The 12210-nt window shown below is 36.4% G+C and overlaps 1 long non-coding RNA gene and 1 pseudogene across 2 annotated transcripts; both read right to left on the minus strand.

Moving 5' to 3' along the window:
• Positions 1-1711: 1711 nt before the first annotated feature.
• Positions 1712-2364, minus strand: LOC149166674 (uncharacterized). Its single transcript, XR_016260452.1, has 3 exons — positions 2237-2364; positions 2066-2134; positions 1712-1951 (listed from the first exon to the last, which is right to left on the minus strand). It is a non-coding gene; the product is annotated as an uncharacterized LOC149166674 (long non-coding RNA).
• A 2679-nt stretch (positions 2365-5043) lies between these two features.
• Positions 5044-7331, minus strand: LOC149166675 (longifolene synthase-like; annotated as a pseudogene). The gene is made up of 8 exons (XR_016260141.1): positions 7218-7331; positions 7052-7132; positions 6866-6963; positions 6676-6768; positions 6229-6433; positions 5802-5943; positions 5429-5677; positions 5044-5337 (listed from the first exon to the last, which is right to left on the minus strand). The product of XR_016260141.1 is annotated as a longifolene synthase-like (transcript).
• Positions 7332-12210: the final 4879 nt, after the last annotated feature.

Genomic DNA, 12210 nt, shown 5'->3' on the forward strand with positions numbered 1-12210 from the left:
CATATAATACAATGAGAAAATGTACAAGTAATGCAACTAAATTTTGTTGAGGGATGAATTAACCAATAATTATGAGTGGTAATAATAATTGGTATTTTGGTTGTAGGTCGAATCGCGCAGTGAATTCCTAGTCAAGCCCCTGCATTTTCTCGATAAGAGAGAAGCATCGTTCTAGAAACAAGTTATCCCCTAGGTTAAGGTGCAATGGAAGCACTTTATACCAGAGAACGCTACTTGGGAATATGAGCGATTCATGTAGGAAACATACCCAAGCTTGTTCCGGATGCAAGGAAACACTGAGGACAGTGTTATTCCCAAGGGAGAGGATATGTAACACCCCTCAGTCACTAGGGTAACTTTTAGAATTTACTTTGTTAAGGAGACTTAATCAACTAATTATGGACACATTGTACACACACACACACACACACACACACACACACACATATATATATGTATAATAAAATATGTATTTGCATATTTTGTAAAGGAAAGAATCTGTTACAGGTCACGGGAAAGATTGAATACAAAAGAATATCTCACACTAAAAATAGTTAAAATAGAAAGAAACAATTAAGGCTAACGGTTAGCACCCAACTTCTAGTGAGAAGGAACCCAAAATGGTTTGCAAACCTAAGGGAAAGGGGAGGAAAAAGACAACAAAAAGGTTAGAGAGAAATGAGCAAGCCTAGAAGGCACTAGAATAGGTGATGGGAACATCATTCATGAGAGATCTCGAGTTGGTTGGCCAGTGAAACTCATTGAATGCCAGTGACTGGAGCTAGTTATCACCAGGTGGTCTGTAAGGAAAAAATGTTATCTTTCTTGTTTCTGAGTGTGAGATTGGCTCGGGGGGAGCACCAGGAGCGAATCTGGTACTCACAGGTTGGGTGGTGTATCCTAATTTTTCCTATGGTATGTAACTGATTGTGTGGCACTGCAAATAAGTATCTATAAGCCTGATATTTCTAACAACTATTCATATAAATTTATATGAATCAGAGACAAATACTGAGTAGAAGTTACATGAAGAAAAAGGTTTGAATTTGTGTAATTTTATTTTTCTAAAACATGTATGGTATTTTATGAGTCTAGTAGACTAATAATGAGCATTGAAATAAATATTATGTATTTGAACACAATTTTCTTGGAACGTTGTGTTGATAGATAATATTAAGTATGCATGAGAAGAAAACAACTACATGACAAATATTTTAATTACCATGGCCCCATTATAAAGGCAATAACACAAAATATACATTGTATCAAAGAAATATTATGAAAAACAGAAACATGGAAATGAAGAACATGCATATAATCTCTTACACCCAGAAACTTAAATATTGTGTGACTTATAAACACGAAATGGTCGAAGACTAGGTTAGACCTATAACGAAGTCGAAAGCCCTACTTTCTGGAAAGTCCCATCTGTAGGGCTTGGAGAATGTAATACATGAATAGGTAACCCATCTCGATAAACCCTCAAAATCAGTAAACCAAGAGTGTAACTTACAATATGAAAAAAAAAACATTCGAATTGATAAAAACTGTATATTCTAACTTGGATGAAATGAAAAGAACAGACATGGTAAAAACACACAAAATTTATATACAAAGTGAAATTAATACAAAAGGGATATACTCAGTTCGGGTATCCATTGTTTTTCATTCGAAAACCTCAAAAAAAACTATATTATGTTTGTTGTCACTTTTGGCTCGGAAGCCGAAAAATCAAACTGTAACCCAGAAAAAAGTAACGGTGATCTTGGCTCAAACACATTACACTTAGTGAGCACTAAAAATTAACATCATGTGCCTTAGAATTATGAATGAGCAAGGAGTAAAACTCAGATTCATCTTGTAACCACACCTAGGAACTTGAGTAAATGGCTCAGTTGATCACGTGCAAAGGATGCCAAGCATTTCGGGGTAGGTGTTTCATTCGGCCCACCTACAGAAGAAAAGGGGAAAAAATGGGATGAGCTCATCCCTTAACAATCATCGCATGACAATATAATGAAAGTTTCTAACTGTAGGCGGAGCCGGAGGAAAAATTATAGCTTACCCAAACCCTTGAGGGCCGAGAGCAAGATAGGTTCCACGAGTGAGCGTTGGGGTAAATTCATCATTAGCCCTGCACATAGGTAAAAAAAGAATGAAATAATTAGCTTGGTTTCAACTCAAACTATAAATTGGAACATTCATGAATAATTTGAAATCAATATAATAGGGTTACCTTGCAAATTGCAACCGCAAAACAGGCTCTAAAGTTTCCCTTTCGTTGTTTGCATGGCATACAGTCTGGAACAGATGCATAAAACCCCGATGAACCATAAACAGAGGTGGTTCAACATAAGCCCTAGCTCTGATGCAGAGAGGAACAAAGAAGTGGGTGTCAAGTAGAATGAGCGAGAAGGAGGTGGTTACCCTCTAACATCTGCCCATAAACCAGGACCATTGATTCGATCTGTGATAGTTGTCGATGGGATGGGGATCCAAAGGGGTGGATCCACCATCGGTCACACTTCAAACTCAATGCACAGATCGCCACACGGAGCAGGTGGGAAGTCCCTAGATCATATGACAGGGCTGGACATTGATAGCCCAGGAACAAGTTCATTTAGGCAAGTAAGGCTTAAAATAAATATATCAAGTTAGGTTAAATCCAATAACCACGAAATCATGAAACCATAGAGAGGAGTAATGTGAATTAAATCCAACTAACCAAAGTTTCATTTAGAGTAACGATAAATTAACATGATCATTATTTGTATGTATTTAAACTAAAATTAATCCCTGCATTCCAATGTAGTGTAAACAATTATTTCACTTGTGTCATGTGCATGTAATTTTGTTTTAGTGATGAGGGAACATTACAATGAATCACATTAGATGGTTCAAAAATCTTCGGTAATTTTCTCAATTGTGTGATGAATCCAGAAGACAATCATCTAAATATCACAAAATATTCAAAACTATTACTAGATTTCAAATTTAATATATGATTTCTTACCGCGTGGTTCAAGGAGGTACTTAGATATAGTAATTGCTAGAGTGGCAATGATGTGAATAAAGTGTTTGTTGAAATACCAAAAAGAGATACTCACTTGGGGTTTGGTAGAGCACATAAAGTGTTTGACAGAAGTCTTCAACCAATGTTGGATCTAGCAATGAAAGGAGATGAGGACTTGGATCTACAAAAAAGAAAATCAAATTTTTTTGGGGTGCATGTGTGGTGAGTCTCTTTGTTTTATGGCCATATATTCAGACATTGTGAGAGCGATGGAAGATAACAATCAAAAACTGATGAGAATCCCTATGGAAGAGATGAATTTTCTCTTTGGATGGAGGCAACTAAAGATGGAAAAGGGCCTCATAGATTATGGACTTAAGAGGGATTCTATTATCTCTATAGTTCCATTCCTTAAAGGTGGTGTCAAAGGTGTTGGTGCATATTTGACATCAAATTCCCTGTCTTTCAAGGATGCCCTAAGGCCAGGCCCTAATTATCAAACACCTAAGGATCTTTCAGGTCAAGCTTTTGTGGTGTAACAATCTGCAAAGACCCCAACGGTTAAGGTGAATGCTGCTATTAACAAGCTAAGGATGAAAGAATACAATCAACAAGTGATTATATACAACAACTTTTGGGCCTCGGCATCGACCCTCCGGGAGTGGATTTACCGAAACTGGTCACAATATATTGAATTATTTTTTTCCTCTAAAAGATATTTTGTGGTTTTATTTACAAATTTTGAAGATAAGAAGAAGGTGTTTGACTAGGGTCCTTGGTTTTGGGGTTGTGTTGGTCTATCTATCCATCCATGGTTTCCAGAGTTTAACCCTCTCACCATGAAGTCTCTTCCTTTTCCTATTTGGGTTAGGTTCCCAAACCTACCTCTTTAATGTATCTAGTTAGAGACCCTAGAATCTATTGGTGACTCTATAGGTCATTCATCAAAGTAAACAACAATAGATTGTCAAAGGGTTTAATCTTCTTCTTTTTTTTCCGCATGTGTGTGTAATCTAAAGGATTACCAAATAAAATCATCCTCGATTAGGAGGGTAATGGGCATTTCCAACCAATGGATTATGAAAACACTACTTTCAGGTATAGAATTTTTTAGCAACCTGGGTACTTTTAGAATGCATGCCCCTCTTCAGAAAGGGGCATTTAGCAATCAAGTATGTAATCGTGTAGGTCATGGATGGCGATACTCGAAGGCATCAATAGGTTCCAAGAATTCTCGGGGCCATAAAATGAGTTCCCAACAACAGAAGACATCTACCAACAACTAGCTTCTCAGGATCCTAGTTAGTGGCACCATCTCAACCTCTACAAAGGAAAATCTTTGACTAAAAAAGAATGAAATATCATCAGTTATAGTTGTGCATGCAACTTGTGGGCAAAAATGTAATCATGAGTTTGACCATTTTGATAGCGAGAAAGATTTATTGATCTAGGCTGAACCCCGTGCTATGGATCCTTCTAAAAAAAATGAGGAAATGGCTCTATTCACTACTGGGATAGGTAGCAATGTAAAATGTGTAGATGTTCATAGGAGAAAGAGAAAAAAGAAAAACCTTGAATCATCGTGGTAGCGAAAACGATAATAGTAAAAAATGTACATTATGTTCTCTAATGTTCCAAATCTAATATGCTTTTTTGGAATTATTAAAATTTAATTTTAAAAAAAAAATGATATGATTTTTATAAACCATATAAAAATATCACACAAATTTCTTTTAAATATATAGTATTTATACAAATTGAAATTACAAGTCCTAACCCAAAATTTAACCTTGATTATTAAAAATAAAAATAACTTTATAATAAAATAAGTTATCCATTTAAGAAAAAATATTATTAAAAAAGGTCATCTATTTTGAAAAAATGTTATCACATCTAATTCTTTATTTCTTAATTTTCTAATTAAAATAAAACAAAGTTTGTGCATATATATTTTGAAAAATAAAAATATAAAAATTCATATTGATGATATGTGTTTTATTTTATTCTTAATATCGCTTTTAAAATTTGAATTAAAAATTTAATCCAATAAGGATTTTAGTTATCTGGCTTTTCATCTCCTCGTTGGAATAATCAAAGCCGTCTCTGTATTTGTAGATGAATCGGAGACCTCGTGCAACCTCGAAGGCGAACTTCTTGAGACACAGCGCCACGCCGTCATGTTTTACAAATTCCCAATTTAATTCCATCGCTCTCAGATTGAGGAGCCCAATGAGATGATTCATTGCATCTTCCTCTGTACATTCAGGCTTCTCTTTCAAGTAACACTCTATACCTGAAGCAAACTCCCCACCATCCTTCTTCGCCTGGATCACCCGAAAAGTAATATAATTAATGAAATTATTAGCAAATGAGTAAATTTCTGGAAATTCTTAGTCATACGTTAAAATAATATACCTGGAAATCCTTTGAGTCGTCGACCAGTCTGGCCGTCAATTCCACAAGCTCATGGATCTTGGATGGAAGGTGTATTTGCTCCAGAATGTTGTCAGGTACAAGTTGCCCCATTAACAGAAGCGGATACAAATTTAGTATACACATTCCAGAGCTGGGTTTGCCATTCTTCATGTAATCGTCAAACGTAGGGACATGTCGAGCCGCCATCCATTCGGACTCTTGCATATACCCTTCAAGGTATCGTTCCCACTGAGCAGCCAATCAGTGAACACACGAATAAGTTAAGAAGAATATTACAAATGCATTAAGAATATTAATAGTGATTTCTCTGCAAAATGTTTTAGTTGTTTTTTATATCTTCGTAAATACATACGCCTGCTTTTCGTATGTAGGCTGACATATCCCGTTCTTGCATTTTAGCAACTTCAGCATTCAATTCATTGGATGTGTTGAAGAAGAATTCCAGAGTAATCTTTATGTAGTCTGGAAGACGATCTTGTAATGAAAGATCCCATCTGTAAATGCCATAAACTCAAACTTGTCAAGTATATGCACCACCCAGAAAAAACCACTTTCCCAAATTTTCCTTTCGTAATATTTTAGATGAAAAGCTGCACAACGTCGGTGATAGTTTCGGGAAACACGAGAAGCAATGTCGGCCACTGAATATCTTCAGTTTAAACTATGACAACATAAAGCCCTTGATGTTTTTGTATTGGATTTGAATATACTAAGAAACTACTAATAAATGGATTTCCTATTTCTCCAAGAGAGTTTCTATAATTTAAACTTGAACTCACCGTTTGACTGCTTCTGTGAAGATTTTGAGTTGTTCCAACGTTCCGTGAGTATCATAGAGATCATCTAGAACAGTCATCAGTGTCGCAATTTTTGCGAAGGCGATTCTGCTGCTTGAAAACTCCGGTTCGAACGTGCCTATAACCATCCAAAAGTAAACGCTTCCTATAGAAATTCTGCTTCTTTATATCCGATTGTGACCACCACCTGTGCACATAATACACTTATGAACGCACGCACTCTTATCAAAAAGTTAGGTATAAAGTATCTTTATGCTGACTGCGGATTCCTAGAAGATTTTAACCCGATCAAGCCTATATTCCACGCAATCAGATCAACTAATTAACCTAACTTTGGATTGGGTAATATTCTAAGAATCTACTTAAGCTCAAGATATCAAATTATATATATATTAACAATTCTCAATATATCGAATCTCTAAGTACCACCTTGAAACAAGCTGTAGCTCTCTCTGATGTGCGGATTGCAGAATATTGAAGTCCAATTTCGCCAACTCTAAAACCTTTTTGTTCATAGTTGACCTGAAAAAAGTACGTGAACAAGAGATTGGGCATTCATAGCAATTATTGATTGAAGTTGAGAACTAATTACAAAAGTATTAACAAGGTAATTAATTACTTTAGCCATGAATCGTTTTGTCCAAATATTTCGATGAAGCTCCTAGCCTCCCATCTCGGCACACTGCAGTGCCAAGGAAAATCTAGGGCATACCTCACCTGGATAACAGTAATCATATCCAATCAAGGTTTCGAGTATGCCCACTATACAGTACATCATCACGTGACAAGACTCAAAACTGCTTACCTCTCTCAAAAGGCTTTGATCGAAGTCCATTACATCCACTCTCGTTAAAGCTTGGTTTAGATATTCTGTTGCGATCGCTGGCTGGGCGAAGGTGAAGGAAACACTTCAGATCTAGGGAGAGTTTCCATTTCCATATTTTTTAAAACCAAATTCGGTCCTCGAAAACATGCTGAACAGGAGAAATAAAGTTATATATTTCTTTAACTGAGATCCGTCCATTTGTAATTTTTCCATCCCATGGAAGGATATCTGCATTTTCTATCAGAGATATAGCTACCATATATAAATTTTTAACGTACATCTCTCACATATCAGTCAGATAGCCGATAAGGCTAAGCTCCCCAGCTTTAGTCCATATTGGAATTTGCAAAGCCAAAAAACGAAAAGCAGTTAATAAGGTAAAACTTAATATAGTTTTTAAGGTATGGTTAATTTGAATTTAGAATTTGTAAACGTAGGTTGACCATGACACATAATATATGTTAATCGTATAATTAAAATTTACATACCATACCGTTGATATAGTTATGGTTTATCTAATTTTTGTTATTTTAGATCTTCTTATTTTAGAAGTGTTGTTATTATTATTGTTATTATTTTTAAGTTTGAGATGAATTATGTTTTGTTTATGTAATTTTTGGTGTGTTAATTGAATTAAATTAGTAAATTATATATATATAGTTAACATTTATTGATATAATGTGATTGACATATGGTATGTTTCATGTTCAACATAATTCATAAAAATTTTGTTGGTTGTAGTTTTTTTATCAAAATTCTTATCTATTATAATTTTTTATCATTTTGTTATTTGGGGTTTTTAATTAAAAAATCTCTTAGAACCATGATCAACATGAATTTTAAACAACAAGACCCAACATCATTACGCAACTTAGATCAATTAGGGAACAAGACAATCATAGTTTAATGGTTATGGTTTCTTTGTCAAATAATTATCTAAGAAAATTCCTTGGAAGTATCACTAGGGAACTATAAAGGCCCTACAAACTTTAATAAAAAATAACTTTGTTTATTAGAGTTTTCTTGGTTCGCGCTGATGAATATTCTTTAGAACTATAATTAATGGGAACTTTAACTTGTTAAAGTTAAAAATTACATTGAAGATTCAAAATCACAAATTGAATCGGTTGTTCATCACACCCAGAGTAAGAATTTCAAATCGAAGTGCAATTTGCTTATTACAAATTACTATAATTGACAAGCAAATCATCTTATAACAAAATATCACCATGACTTTTTATTTTTTATTTTTTATTACATGATATTAAAGATTATTACGATGAATATGGGAATACTTTTTACTCTATTTGACCAACAAATTATCCTGTAACCAGCGATTTATTAGTCAAAAGTCAAATTGCATCCTTAATCGATCAACTGCACTTTATTTTCTCGAAAAAATCCAAACATGAAACCCCACATATATATATTTACTTTGAAACACCTTCGAAGCAAAAGTAAGTTCAATATTTAGACTTTAGCGGGAATCTCCCAAATTCCAATAATAGGGTCTTCCCAAATTTCTATTGTCTTTCGTATTTGAAAAGTAAGATGGAAAACTTTTGATACGGGGAGGGTTTAGCCGTTCAATACGCCGGCCAACTTTTTCCCTCCTTTTTAAGATTACATTGTTTTACGGTAGGACGGAATACTATAAATGCATAAAAATGCGTGCCACTGTCTCATTCAATGGAATCAATTCTCTCCGTGTTCGGACAACACTCTCCCGTCCATAGTCGGGAATAATAAATCGTGTAAAGGTCGGTCTCTGTTAGTGGGACCCAAATGAAGAAGAAAAAATTATTTTAACGTTCACGAGGTTAAAGATAGCATATGGGACATATTGCTTCTTTATCTACTTGATGTATTCGGCCCTTTTTCTGTGAAGCTTCAAAATAAATGCTCTCAGCTTCTTGACAAACCCCTCGCTAAATAGATTATCCCAAGAGCTAGCTGCCAGCATATCTGCATAAATTTCCCTGTTGTCTTTGAAGGCCTCACATTCTAAAATGAAATGTTTTTTTGTTTCCACTTTTCTAGAAGAACAAAAAATGCATTCTCTTTCCTCCCACACTTCCTTTGGCCTTTTCGAGCACCCTGTTTCACAACGGAGTTGATGAGAATTAGTCCTTAACTGAGCAATAAGAATTTTGGCTCTCCAAGAGATATTGACCTCTATGTATGCTTCTGGTTGATGACTATGTGTGGGATTAAACACTTCAATATAGTACTTTTTCTTTCTTTCTGGCTCCTTATCCCAAGTACGCTTATGGAACTTTTCAATAACAAAAGCTTTTATCTCTTTGTTGTTTATGGGACACATGTTCAAAAAAATACCCCATTTACTAAACCATTTGTTATTTTGTTGCATCCAAGCTTTTTTGGTCTTGCACAATCTATCATTAAAGACAACCTTAGGCCATCTACCCTCTTCCATTTGCTCAATTTTTTTTAAACACCTTATGACTCGCACTATAGCAATTACTTCAATAGGAGCAGTCCCTGTTTCACTTAACAAGATAGTATAAGGAACTGCACTTTTAATCTTAAATTTGTTTGTAATCAAACGCTTCTGAATTTTCTCAATTTGTCTCCACTGCATGTCGGATGTACTACTGGCCCATAGTTCACAACCATAGGGAATCACCGGAATCTCTAGAAGCCCAAAAAGAGTTTGAGTGGTTTTCCAGTCCCATAACTTTGCCTTTCTACACCTATTTTGAAATGCATAAAATGCTTTCCAACCCCCCAAAGTTCTTTTCTTTCTACAACCATTCCAGCTTAGATTTTTGTTGAAGTCAATTCCGAAGTATTTCTAATTCCCAACTTCTTCTAGAATTGTTATCGGGAAAAGTGTCTACTCAGAACGCCCCTATCCCACTAAGGTGTGACAGTACCTTAGAAACAAATAGAGAAAACTACTTTCGTATTCTTCTTTATGAACTATAAACGAAGAGGAATAGGATGAACCAACCTGTGTCTTGCGCTAGTCTTTTGATCCAATCTCTCTTCTCTTTGACAGCTTCCAGCTACCTGCTCCCTTACTTGCCCGGCTTCACCAAGTTCCTGCAAGATCACAAAAGAAGAAAACTACACAAAGACATGGATTTATATTCATAAATAGCTTAGGATCAGATTTAAGCTAAACATGCAAATATAACAAACATCATTGATACACAAGCATGTAGGAGAAACTCAAATAGTTTTATTGATATAACAAGAAGGTCCAGGAGGAGTTACAACCGATGATTCCTAATCCAGCATCAACCCCCCAGCAAAGGAATCCCCTCTTCACCTCCAACAAAGCATAAATCACCCAATACTCTGATCTGTATCTCAAAACCAACAGCAATTCTCTGCAATGTACAAAATTCCAGCCTCTGGATCTCTGGGATGAGGGATCCATATATAGATGTATGCAAAGAAGATGAGTCAGCTTATGATTTGACTTGTGGCTTCTCTCTGTCAGTTCTTGCTTCCACTTGGAGACTGAGAGCCTCTTACTCATCCTTGGTCGAACTCAGTGAGGCAAGTGTCATTGGGGAAGATTCTGGAAGCTTCCATTGTCTGTCCACCTCGCGGAATGACACTGCCATTTGTCATTTCCCGCTCAGCGCACCCTGGTAGTGCATTTAGGTGCGTTGCAATGCACCTAGCTAGTGTACTTGGATGCTATGCAACGCAGCTAGCTAGTGGAGCAGCTGAAATGATCCTGATTTGACTGATTCTGAGCAGTTTCTGGTGGAGAACTTCTGGGAGAAGCTGTAATTTGTTGACCGTGTTCCTTTAGGGGCCGGAACAACACTTTTAGGGACTTAGGATCCCTTGGTTTATGGACATTTCATGCTTAGAGCTGTAAGGCACAAAAATATATATAACAGTTGCCCCCTAAAGTATGAGGCCGTTTATCGGGTGAAATGCTTTATTAGGAGGATCCGAAGTTCTTTCAATACTGGGAGGAGACCTGTAATAAGATACAATACAATACATTATCTTCATACTGTTTTCATGATCTAGCTGAGGCGGGCATTCCCATGCTCAGCTTTATAAATTCATTTTCATGTACATAGGACAGACAATCGTCTGATGGTAGACTGATGATTCTGATAGAGCCATCATCCTTTTGGTAGGATGATTATCTGTGCTGCAATGTTGTACATTTCAATGTCTTTATTCTCCTGAATATATATCGCAGCCCGGATGGATGAAACTAGATCCGGGGTCTTCAATCTCGTCCGATCTTCACTCGAAGTACAAGTCGATCCATGTGAGAAATGTTTTAAAGTCGAACATGGAAAGACATCGCTTGATTACCAGTCAATGATGTAAATTGTTAACAAGCGCGAGAGGAATCACCGATAATGATGATGACCCTCAAGGTACTGCAGTACAATTCACGTGGTGTGAATAAAGGACTTTGGCGTCGAACACCATGCAAAATCTTTCGGTCGAAGGTCATTGATGTATACCTGTCGCCGGAAGTGAGAAACTTGCCATTGAGGCATGCAAGCTTCAAAGTACTGGATGGGGTGTTCCTAGATCAACTTCTTGGATAATGAGCTGATGTTGACAAGAAGCGACCCGTCAAAGGAGGGCCTTGATGAATCCCACATCAATGACACGGAACGGAGCAAATGATTTTGATGGAGGTGAAAACGATCTGATGATATATGGTTCAGGATGGCGGTCATGAAAGAATGAAGTATAATGTATGGTAGTGGATGGGACACGGGTGACTTCTCTGGATGACTTCTCTTGAACATGTCGGCGACACTTATGTGATGGATTGGTAGCATTTACCCCAGATGTGGATGGTATGGCGTGACCATGGTGATGTGACCGGTGAATGAAACAACCCAACCCGACTTAGGCGCGGAATGGAAGTGTCATGTTCAAGAGCAACTTGCTACCAATAAAGATTCTTTGAGTTTCTTCCCAATTTTTCCCCAGTCATTGCTGACCAGTACCTCTTTATTTTTGTCAAGCTTGAGGAGGATAACATATGCTTGTTCTATAATTTGCCCTTCGGGCAAACCCATCGCTATGTTTTAACGAGCCTAGCGATAGTGAAACTCGTTCTCGTCTAAAGACAAGTTTGTCGCTATTAATCTTTTTAACGAGTTTAACGACAAAGATAA

This window comes from Pinus tabuliformis, chromosome 5_1 (assembly GCF_031772625.1).
Source record: "Pinus tabuliformis cultivar Carrire ecotype Pingquan chromosome 5_1, CPIR1, whole genome shotgun sequence".
In the NCBI taxonomy this organism is placed as follows: Eukaryota; Viridiplantae; Streptophyta; class Pinopsida; order Pinales; family Pinaceae; genus Pinus; species Pinus tabuliformis.